This window comes from Schistocerca piceifrons, chromosome 3 (assembly GCF_021461385.2).
Source record: "Schistocerca piceifrons isolate TAMUIC-IGC-003096 chromosome 3, iqSchPice1.1, whole genome shotgun sequence".
NCBI lineage: Eukaryota > Metazoa > Arthropoda > Insecta > Orthoptera > Acrididae > Schistocerca > Schistocerca piceifrons.
Genome location: NC_060140.1, coordinates 126,782,847 through 126,795,281, shown reverse-complemented (window position 1 = coordinate 126,795,281; position 12,435 = coordinate 126,782,847).

Genomic DNA, 12,435 nt, shown 5'->3' with positions numbered 1-12,435 from the left:
TTACACAGTCAAATGCCTTTGACAGATCACAAAATATACCAGTTGCCTGCAATTTTTTGTCTAATGAATTAAGTACATTTTCACTGTAAGTGTAGATAGCCTTCTCAATATCAGAACCTTTTAGAAATCCAAACTGTGACTTTGACAGTATGTTATTTGAGACAAGATGGTTATAAAGACGACTGTACATTACTTTTTCGAAAATTTTTGAGAATGCTGGCAACAGTGAAATTGGACGGAAATTTGATGCTATTTCTTTATCTCCCTTCTTAAACAGTGGCTTAACTTCAGCATATTTCAGCCATTCGGGAAATATTCCACTGATAAACGACTGGTTACACAGATAGCTTAATATGTTACTTAGCTCAGAATCACATTCTTTAATTAACTTTGTTGATATTTCATCATACCCACTAGATGTTTTTGATTTTAAAGATTTTATGATGGACATTATTTCTGTTGGGGTAGTGAGGGTCAAATTCATATTATGGAAGTTACTTGAAATGTCTGGTCTAAGGTAATCCATAGCAGCATCTACCGAACCTGACAACCCCATCTTTTCAGTAACAGTTATAAAATGTTTGTTAAAAAGTTCTGCAACACTATACACATCTGTCACCAATGCATCATTTACTCTTAATGCTATTTGTTCCTCTTCATGTCTGGTTCTACCGGTCTCCTCCTTCACTATATCCCATATTGTCTTTATTTTGTTATCTGATATGACTATCTTTTCCTTGTAATATATTTGCTTTGACATCCGTATTACAGTCTTTAATATTTTGCAGTATTTCTTATAATGTGCTATAGCATCAACGTTGGAAATGTTTCGGATTGACAGATACAGTTTTCTTTTTGTTTTACAAGATACCCCTATTCCTCGAGTAATCCATGGCTTCTTTGTAGACTTTGCTCTAACCTTGGTAAGTTTTGGGGGAAAGCAGTGTTCAAATAAGGTAAGCACTTTATTGGCAAAAATGTTATATTTTTCATTCATGCCATGAGCACTGTAAACATCAGTCCAGTGAATGTCTCTGAGGAGTGTCCTAAAATAATCAATTTTTGGCTTACTGATTACCCTCTTGAGCTCAGATTTAACAGATTTTATATCCTGTTCAGTATTAACATTTAACAGAAGGAACTGCATGTCATGGTCTGAGAGGCCATTGACTATTGGTTTTGTAATATAATTTTGTTCATTTGACTTTTCTATAAAGATATTATCAATGGCTGTTTGTGAGCAAGTGGTTATCCTAGTGGGGAACTTTACTGTGGGAATTAAGTTGAATGATAGTGTTACTAACTCAAATAGGTTCTTATTGGGAGAGTCTTTAAGGAAATCTACATTGAAATCACCAGCAACCACTATTTCTTTGTTTTTGGTTGTTAAATGGGCCAGTACAGCTTCAAGGTGGTTTACAAACAGATTAAAGTTACCTGCAGGTGCTCGATATACACTTAATATTATGAAAGATTTTTTGTGAAAATCTAATTCTGTTGCACATGCTTCCATATGCTGTTCTAGGCAAAATTTATGAATGTCTATGTTCTTAAATTTATGACAGTTCCTGATGAATGTGGCAACTCCTCCTTTCTCCATTTCTGATCTACAATAGTGAGATGCTAACCTAAACCCTGTAACACTTAAAAGTTCTATACCAGTGGTCACATGATGTTCAGAGAGGCAGATTATGTCAGCTGGGTTTGAAGACTCTAATTCATCTATGCAGATAGTTAATTCATTAATTTTATTTCTCAGTCCTCGAATATTTTGATGCAATAAAGATAGCTGACATTTCACATTGACTGACTTAAAATTGGATGGAGTTAAAATATCTGCTGACAGTTGAAAATTCTTAACCAATGGCTGTTTATGTTGATGTAATAAGCTGGAATTATGTTTTTTGATTTCTTTCTCAAACTGAAGGTTTGTCTCAGTTCTAACCTCTCTTAAAATTTGTTTTCTTTCTGTCCTCCCTACCCTAAAAAAGGGTCTTTTCTGAATCCTATAACCACTGGTATTTTACCACTCATGACAGTGCCTCCCCCCTTTAACTTTCCTGCTATTTCCCCAGCCAATTTACCCTTCCCCTTCCTGTTGAGGTGAAGGCCATGCCTAGTATAATCCCACCTACTGACAGAATCAACATGAACCACACCAATGTGTGACCCCGCACCCGACATGAGCAGCCGTTCCAGCTCCAAATTAACTCTCTTGACAGAAGAGTTCAAATGAGGTCGGTCATGGCGCCCAAGAACAGATACAAACTCAACACTGGTATGCCTCGATGCTGATGCAATCTTCGCCAGGTCACACTCTATGCTGTACCCAGGATCTCTGTCAATACTGTTACCTGCCCCACCCACTATAACCACGGTGTCTTCCTTAGTGAAATCTTTGCAAAGTGATCCTAAATCCTCTGTCACCTGCTCCAGACCAGCACTAGGTTTAAAAAAATTGGTGACCTGGTATTCTGATCCTAGTTCATCCTGCAAGAGTTGGCCAACACCTCTTCCATGGGAACTACCTAACAACAACACTTTCTTTCTCTTTACTGATTTCCCTACATTCTTACTTTTCAATTTGCTGCTGAAAGTTTGTTGTGCCCTGTCTACACCTGTAACTGCTTGAGGCTCACCAGCTTCTAACTGAAGCAACAGGTCAAATCTATTTTCCACATTCACCATAAAGCTGTCAGACAAAGTTCTAGGCCTGTTCCTCCTGTTGCCTGTTGCCACTTCCCACCTCTCTTTACCCTTCTCCCTCCTTAACCTGTCAAGATCTCCCCTGGCCTTGTCTAACTCAGCCTGAAGGGCAGCAATTTTCCCCTCCTGTTCCAGTATCTTCCTATCTCTACTACAAATCCTACAAAACCACTGATGAGTCTCATTTACTTCCCCTATTCCCACGCCACTACAGTCACCCACATGGAAAAAACTACAGCACTCATCACACCAAAGCCCCGACCTAACAATTCTACGGCAAGTCAAGCACTTTTCACTCATGATAAACGTAATAATTTATTAAGAATAAGTCAGTTAAATTACAGATAAACACGAAAATATGGTTACACAAATTTGGCCTATACGCAACTGTGTGTAAACAAAAACAAAAGTGCAAAGTTTCTGAAACAACAAGTTAAACTTTACGCTACTTTCCGGAAATGCTAGTTAAATAATGAAGAGGTACGCTAAGTTAAATTGCTGGAGAGAGCAAGGAACAACTAAACGAAATTCTATAGATTTGCTGCAGCAGAACGTAAACAGAAAATACGACTGTACGGTCTTTTCGCGTTTTCTGCTATATTACGTAATGAGAAATGAAACCTTTAATGGTACACTTAAACGGCACACTAATACACTTATTTACCACGTAATCAGTACTAATCTATGTGTTTTATAATCTAAAATAACTTATCTTTACGAGAACACCAAACCTCGCGCTAGTCGCTTGGCTGCCTCGTGTGTTTCTACATTTCCCCGGAATTCAAAGTGATCTTCCTCAAGGTCGGCTTCTACCAGCTTTTTCCACTCCTCTGTAAATAATTCGTGTTAGTATTTTGCAACCATGGCTTATTAAACTGATAGTTCGGTAATTTTCGAACCTGATGGCAGTTGCTTTCTTTGTAATTGGAATTACTAGCTTCTTCCTGAAGTCTGAGGGTATTTCGCCTGTCTCGTACACCTTGCACACCAGATGGAGTAGTTTTGTCAGGGCTGGCTCTAGCAAGTCTATCAGTAATTTTAATGGAATGTCATCTACCCCCAGACCATGTTTCGATTTAGTCTTTCAGAGCGCTATCAAATTCTTCTCGCAGTATCATATCTCCGATCTCATCTTCATCTACGTCCACTTCCTTTTCATATATTGTTGTCTTTAACTTTGTCTCCCTTGCATAGACCCCCTATATACTCCTTCTATCTTTCAACTTTCCCTTCTGTGCTTAAGACTGGTTTTCCATCTGAGCTCTTTACATTAATACAGCTGCTCCTCTTCTCCCCGAAGGCCTCTTCAATTTTGCTCTAGGTGGTATGTACAGTATCTTTCGCCTAGTCAAATGTGGTTCTATTCTTCACATTTGTCCTCTAGCCATTCCTAATTAGCCATTTTGCACTACCTGTCAGTCTCATTTCTTAAACGTTTGTATTCCCTTTCACCTGCTTCATTTGCTGCATATTTAAAATTACTCCTTTCGTCAACCAAATTCAATATCTCTCTTGTTAGCCAAGGATTTCTACTAGGCCTAATGCTCCATCCGAAACTCTCATAAACTTCTGTTTTTTTTTCAACTTATCCAGATCCAGGTCCTTAACTTGCAGCCTTTTTGCGATTTCTTCACTTTTAATCTAGAGGACATAACGTATAAATTGTGGTCAGAATCCACATCTGCCTCTGGAAATGTCTTACAGTTTAAAATTTGGTTCCTAAATCCCTACCTAATCAATCTGAAACTTTCCGGTACCTCCAGAATTCTTCCACTTACACAAGCTTCTTTTATGATTCTTTAACCAAGTGTTAGCAATGATTTACTTATGCTCTGTGCAAAACTCTACCAGGCTGCTTCCTCTTTCATTCCTTTCTCCCAGTCCATGTTTATTCTATTATTTTTCTTTCTATTTCTTTTCCTAGTATCGAATTTCAGTTCCCCATGACAAATTGTCGTCTCCTTTAACTATCTGAATAATTTCTCTTATCTCATCATATATTTCTTGAATATATTCATCATCTGCGGGGCTAACTGTAACTTTTTTTTAGGTCATCTGTCTTCAGACTGGTTTGATGAGGCCCGCCACGAATTGCTCTCCCTTGCCAACCTCTTCATATCAGTCCACCATTGGCATATAAACTTGTACCACTGTGCTAGGCATGGACATTGTATCAATCTTGACCACGATATATGTTCACTACGCTGGTCTCAGTAGCTTCTCCGCATTCCCTGACCAGAAGTCCTGTAGCTCCTGCCACAGATCTTCACTAATTCCCAATAATCTAAATTCAACATCCAATTTCCATTTTTAAATTTTCTAACGTACCTGCCCGATTAAGGGATCTAACATTCCATGCTCCAATCCGTAGATATAACGTTCAAAAAATGGATGCACGATGAGATAAACAAAGATAAAAAAACGAAATTATGCTTTGTAGCTTCTAAAATTATTGAGAAACATGGGGGGAGACTCAAATTGAGTCAGGAATAAACAGACCGCTGTAGCTTTCAAGAAATACAAGGTGTAAATCCAGCAAGGGAGAATTCTGCTGCACGTTATTTGAAGACTGTGGGAAACATCCCTGATACTGTCTGTTTTCATTCGTTCCCGTCCGCTGGTCTATGTTGTTTCAGGTCAGACCTGTTCTGAAAGTATTTTCTCTTCTACCGACGAGATGTCAGCAGGACGGGAAAGCTTAGGGAATGTGTTCTGAGTTTCGCCGAAACTGCAGAAATAATAGCGAGCGATTAGTGTCCGTACTCATCGATTTTTTTATACACTTAATTTTTCTTGCGAAACGAGTAGCACTGCATCAAGGGGAAGAAACGATTTCAGAATTCAGGAATTTACTCACTTTAATACTGGTAAATGCAGTTTGGCATCAGTGATTTTTCTACTGAGTCATACATAGGTACAGTCTCGAATGCTTTGACTGTCAACAGTCTTCAAGAGATCCTGTTAGGTGTGATTCCTTAAGTTGAGATCCGAATCTAGAAATGTAATTTCGCTACGCATTATTCTCAGTTGGATTCTACCTTGCTCCATTACCAGCTCGGGATCTGCTTGATCTCTACAAAGAACGAAATTCTAAAACTGCCTATCTTGTCCCATGGCTAGGGAATTTTCTCTTCTTTCTCGTTTTCTTCGTCTTGTTCTTAGGTATATTTGATGGGTTAAATGGATGTGTGTTCTGGATTCATTCTTCAAGAGGCCCCGTGGCGAATGGGTTGTATGATTACTCTTCATTCCCGTGTCATGTAGATGATTTCGGTTTGTAATTTCAGGGGTTGTTTTCCGAGGTGGGTATCAAAAGATAGCATCAAACAGAGTAACGGAGAGTTGGTGAAGCAGCTGTGAGTCCCATGCAGAAGTGGTCGAGACTGGCCATGAATGTTCCCAAAAGGTCTAGAATGTTCCAGAACGCTCTAAAATATTTGAGAATGTTCTAGGATGTTGCAGAATGTTATAAAATGTTAAATAAGCACCCAGGATGACCGAGAATGTTCTATAATGTTACACAATGTTATAGTATCGTCCAAAAGGTTTCGAGAAAGTTCTAGAAAGTTCAAAAATGTTCTAGAATGTTCTCGGATGTTCCATTATCGTGAGAGACTGGAAATGCCTCCAACAGATATTTTTTTATCACCTGACCGGAAAAACTTCGGCATCAACACATTTTCTATAAAACACGAGGGCGTATAATTCTTTCGCTCAGATTATATCGTTTGGTTCTGTTTGCACGACAAGTGAAGCACATCAACTTAGTCCCGTGTTTTAGATAAAACGACAAGGCTATCATAGGATGGGATGATGTTAATTACTTCTGAATGTATATTATAAATTTTTCCATGGTTATTTAGTTGACAAAAAACAAACGAAACTCGAGCAACATTGCATGTTTTCAGATTTTTACCTTTTCCAGTACATCAGAGTATCAAAATGTGTAACATTACTGGCTGTAGTTTTCGTTGTATTGGCTACTGTGGAAACAAGGAAGGAGAGAAGCTGCGGTAGCCGGTGGCAGGAATGCAAAGTGATTTGTACATAATACTTACAGATTAAAAGAATGCTTTATTTCTGAGAAGGAAAGAAACATAACTTAACTCCTCGTTATGAGGTTTCTTGATGTGCTTCCTGTGCCTCCTACAACACCCCATTACTACTCGCAGAATGTAGGATATGTATCGTCTTCCACTTACTCAGTACTAATGCTCTGGAAGTCTGCGACTGAACTGGGCCCGACCAGTGACGGGCGGCTGGTTAAGTCAGCATTGACAGGGGGCGCTGCACTCTTGTCTTCCTGAAGGTGTGGCACTGTCCAATCTTCCCACAGGCGCGCGTGTCAGCGCCTTCTTGATGCCGTTTCGCGGTGCTGCACTGAAAGTGTGCAGTCAATGCCTTAGGACTGCACACCTTTTGATTGCGCTGACATTCAACCTAAAGTTTGTTATACAACAGACCATATACGTCACTATGTGACACAGAGTCCAGAGAAAAAAGGGAGAGAAGAAAAGTCGAGACACAAGTAGACATTCAGCTATCAAATGACAAAAAATGTTGTTATGGTATGATTACGGTTTACTGTTTTTTTTCCTTTGGTTTTAGTATGAAACCTTCCTTCTTGGCAAATTTCATGATTCTAGATCAACGGGAACTACTCGCTAGGCTTTAATAAGTGAGTTTGCGAGTATCAACATATGTGACATTAATATATGCATATTCTGATTGCGCTGATTTAGGAGCTTTAACTTTTTACATCGACACCGGACCGTAGACTTCAACAAGTGACATAAATATCAACTTGATACGACTACTCACCCATAGAAATAGCGGGATTTGAACTGTCGGACAGATAGGCACACAGAGAGACAGACAGACAGACAGAGAGACGGAGAACAAAGTGCTCCTATAAGGATCCCGTTTTTACCTTATGAGTTGCGGAACCCAAAATGTTAGGTAAACTGAGACAGAGACGCCGAGTGCTCTTTTAGTATGTCACCATCATTTATACTTCAAACGAACGGAATCTCCATCATACACTCTTCATATAAACAAGTTAGACTTCGCGAAGCTAGTTAGAGGAATAGTCTTTGAAGAAACTTCCATTGCGTATGAGGTCTTCAAAACACTTACGAAACAATCGCAATACCACTCCACAGTCTTCTTCGTTTTGTATAGTTTTCCTCGTTAAATACCCATTTCGTGTAAGAGATGACAATAGCAGACTTATCCGACTGGGCTACCGTGCAAGTTTTCCGCGAATTGTCACTATATTTGCAATTCTATAACAATAACAAAGAGTATACAAATTAAATGGCAGTGATATTCTGTTATCGATACATATCTTAAATTACTCCAGTGTTTATTTTTAATAGTACCTATAAAAAATAAAACCATTTTATTACGTAACAAATGTAATAAAATTATGTTAAACTTTCTCATATTAAGAACTTCCAGCAGATACATACAGTTGTAGAAACTACTTTTTAAACTCCAGTCTGTCGTACGGATATAGATGTTACTGGCGGTATGCTTGTGCAGAAGTTGCATTATACATAAGTGTGAATCACCAACAGACAAGCACGTTCAGTGACTTGAGCATAAAAGATTTAGTGGGTCTTTCCATAAGGAGTTGGAAGAACGCTGGAGTTTATATTTATTGCGAGCATTTCAGCAAATTCTGTCCTTTCGAATGTTCACTTTTCATGGGATGAGAGATAGCGAGTACCCCTACTTTCAGATGTACTGGACGCTGTGTGTTTCATCGCAATCGTGACCATGAGGGTTGCATAATGCGCATGTCGTATTTACGCTTATCGAGCGCCTACTGCAGGAACTCAGCTCCCTTTCGACGAGACGACGCTTTAGAACAGAGTAGAGGTTGTTGACCTCTAGCGGGGGTAGCAAGTTACAACAGACCCTGCTTCCGGCATCCTGAGTCAGGTCGCAGCTGCTGTTTCACACGAGTGTTCTTGACCCCCACTTCTCTAGCAGCCCAGCTCACGTGCTTCTGTTTCAGTTTTCTCCGGGTCGGGAAACGTGGCTCACATATGACCTATTCCTACGTCAGACCTTGTTACTCGACCGTTTGAAGGGTAAAAATATATGATATTAAAAATTATGAGAGCGTATCAGACATTCTAATAAACTGAAACCTCACTAATTCGGAGTAATTGTCACGAGTCCCAGTTCGAACTTTGCAAATGTCTGAATTACAGCCATGTTTTCTAAAATAATTATCGAGAGTTATAATTATGAATATAACATAAAATGGTAAAAAATTGTATTTCGAAAGTATAAGCCCCCATTTGACTGTATATTAGTATATTTATCTTCTGCACTACCTAGACTTCGGCTTTTATGCCATTATTAAGTACAAGTTAAAAGTTCTTAGACCATTAACAGTTACAAGATAAATGTTGTAATCCACAGTCATCTGACGGTTTTTCTCTTTCAAAAAATATTGCATGACTATGGCTCAATACCATCGAAAACATTAAAAAGAAGTACATGGACTCTAATATTAACTAAACTACTACAGAGCACATGTAATGTAAAAGCATCTCGTGTAAGATTACAACAATGAGCAACAGATTACATTAAACAAGCTTGAAATACAAGCTAATGCACATCTGCATTCCAGTATCTATTAAAAAATCAAATTTATATGCTACATTTACTGTAACATCGCACGTAGTGTACCTCACCATTTACCTACAATTGTATGCTCCAAGCAGTCAAGACGGCTGATAATGCCACGGCAATACTCTCACTATCAACACCTGTTAATAATGGCTCAAAGGAGGTACTTGCTTTTGGTTGTTGCTGTCACATCTCTTTTACTGTCGGGTAAGGTTTTTGGTAGTCCGGATTAGCGTCGATCAGCCGCAGAAACGTGTCCGAAATTCCTCTTACGTTCTCTTACAGTTCAAACATTGATATAAGTTCGTAGGCTTCCACGGCCGGTGTAATTTTGGATAAAATAATTTTAGGTTTTGGGCCGCCTCATTTTAAAGTATTAAAACAACGTCGGCAAATATGTTGTTTTAGTAGTTTACAATGACGTCGCTCAATACCCAAAATTATTTCATCCAAAAAGTTTGAACAGTGGTCTGTTATTTGTACATAGAAAGCTATCATTGACTTCTTCTGCTTTGTTGAAAACTCGTTGTGTCTAGTCCATTATTTCGTTCTCAGACAGAATTTGCTTGTCACATTCATCATCATCTTCATATGACGAGTCACAAATATCCTCCGTGGCTGTAGCTCCATATATAGCCAACAAATATGACTGTTCTATTCCTTCAAGACCAATCTCAGTTTCTACGTTATTCCGAATGTTTTGAAGGACCATAGTCTTAGCTTCACTCCAGCTACTAGCCCAGTTGGAAATGACACTCTTGGTATTATAAGGTTTCAGTTTCATACAGATCTCTTCACCTATATTCGCTATTGTTTTCAGTACTGAGTTACACCATAGTTCACCTGGTTACTAAGGTGCGCACACATTAGGATCGTATCTTAATAAATAGGTTGGATCAGCAAAGTAGTATCTGGGAGGGAAAACATACAGTAAATCTGCACATGATCACTAGAATGATGAGCAAGAGCACTGTCTAGAATCAGTGACGCTTTCTCATCTTTATGTTCCATATTTAATTTTTTAGGTGACAATTTTCGAGCTGCAAGTTGGAAGTCCTTCTTAAATCAGTCAGCGAATAAATTTGTGACAATTCGATTTTTTCCGTTAGCTTTATAGACTAGATGGCTGGAAGATGCTGCGTAATATTTCTAAATAGCGTAAGTTTTACAGATTTCGCAGTCACGAGTGACTTTCAAGAGTCTCTAACCTCGTCAGTAGCGCACAAAAGACCAGTTACTAGATCATTTCTCATTTTACGTCTAGCTGTTGAACTACGTATTGTCAGGGATGAAGTTCCAAAAAAGTCCATATCTTCTGTTTTGTAGACCTGCACCAAAGATTTTTTTTTCTTCTGACATAGTCTTCATTTCTTTACGAAATATTTCAAGACTTGGAATGTCTGTAGCTAAACTTTGCTCTCACACTTCTCTGTTAGTGGTACCGTACCGACAGCGAAATCGTAACAGCCCTCGAATACCAGCTACGAAATTTGTTTACCCTTATGCATTATAAAATTTTTTCGCTGCAGGTTGCAATTCTACATCTCTTACAGCTGCTCCAACAGGATGTTGTCATTTGTGGCACGAGTACAACGCATCACGAAAGGTGATCATTTACGTCTCAATTGTAGGTTTTTGTTCACCGGATAGCTCGTCTGGCTTTAGCACACTTCTCAAAGTTTTATTGCGATTTTGCTTAGTATCGTAAAATATTCACATAGCAATGCCAAACTGTACAAGAACACTCGGAGCCTTAGAGTTTATCAGGCGATCTCATATTATCTTCTAAATACAGCCATTTATATTTCCTCCTAACACTCATCTTGGCTACTGTATTCTACTGTACGACACTTTAGTAATCTTTTAAGTGGTCACAGGATGGAAACTGACGCAATTCGTCATGAGGGCTTCAGCGAACAAACTCAGCAGACTTCCATTTTGCTGCGTACTTGTAAAACACAGTAGTCTAGTAAGCATCTCACTTCGCTTGTCCGACTTCAATTGTCCGGCGAAGGCACGGGAAAGAGTTCATTATATTCTAGTTGTGTATTGGTAGAAATCTCTGATGTTTCCACTAGCGTGTTGCTGCAAATTGTTTGCTGTTATTTCTGTGGGTGGTAGAAACCTTGGTAAGAACTGATAGAACAGGTGTGTCTTTTGGGTCAGCCATCAGGCCGGAGAATATTACATCTATTAGAACGCAAATTTCTCGGCCATTGGTGGTTTGGGGTGCACTGCTCGTAGTTCTACTCCACAACTCAAGGTTCGACGGGTGGCTACTCTGCAGAGGCCATGCTTTTCGCTGCTGTGGCTGCAGTTACTGGTCAGCTCTATCTCTAGGTGCGTCTTTTTGTTGCAGTGTGCTACACACAATATCTTCGATTTGTTTCATCAGATTTTACTATGGCTTGACATAATCTGGTACTGTAGTGCGAGTTTATCTATCGCGGTTTTGTATTTCTTACATTTGGTTACAAATCGGTAGTGGTTATAGAATTTACTGTGGCTTCATTTACATGGCGTCATTGTTCCTACAAATTTGTCCGTTTCTAACACATGAAGTGTGACGTCACACACACACACACACACACACACACACACACACACACACACACAACACTAGTAATGGGATGGTGGCTTAGCACTGATACGTAGCTCAGTACTCTGCTGCGTTGTAATTGACTTACAGCGCCATGATGCCGACGCGACGTGACATGACGCGACGCTGTGACACGCGTAATTGGGTAAAATGCGTAAAATTGTGCAAAATAGGTGAAAAATATGTAAAATTTGGGTAGAACGACAGAGAACACTTACATATTTGCCATGATACTGCCTGAGTTGGTGCCTCGAATAATGTAATATTAAGTCGTGGTTAGCAAATAATCTTGGCCTAGAACTCGAGTGACTTAATGTAATTTGTTATTAACAAAAATACAAGCCTGATCCTCTTCCTATACTGTCCTGCTCCTGAGGTAACACCACCCACCTAAGTGTATCCCGTTATAAAGGATGAAGATTGACTGAGGGAAGGGGAGCAGAGGTTGCGATCCTTATTGGTCCAGGGAGAGGGGAGGGATTTCT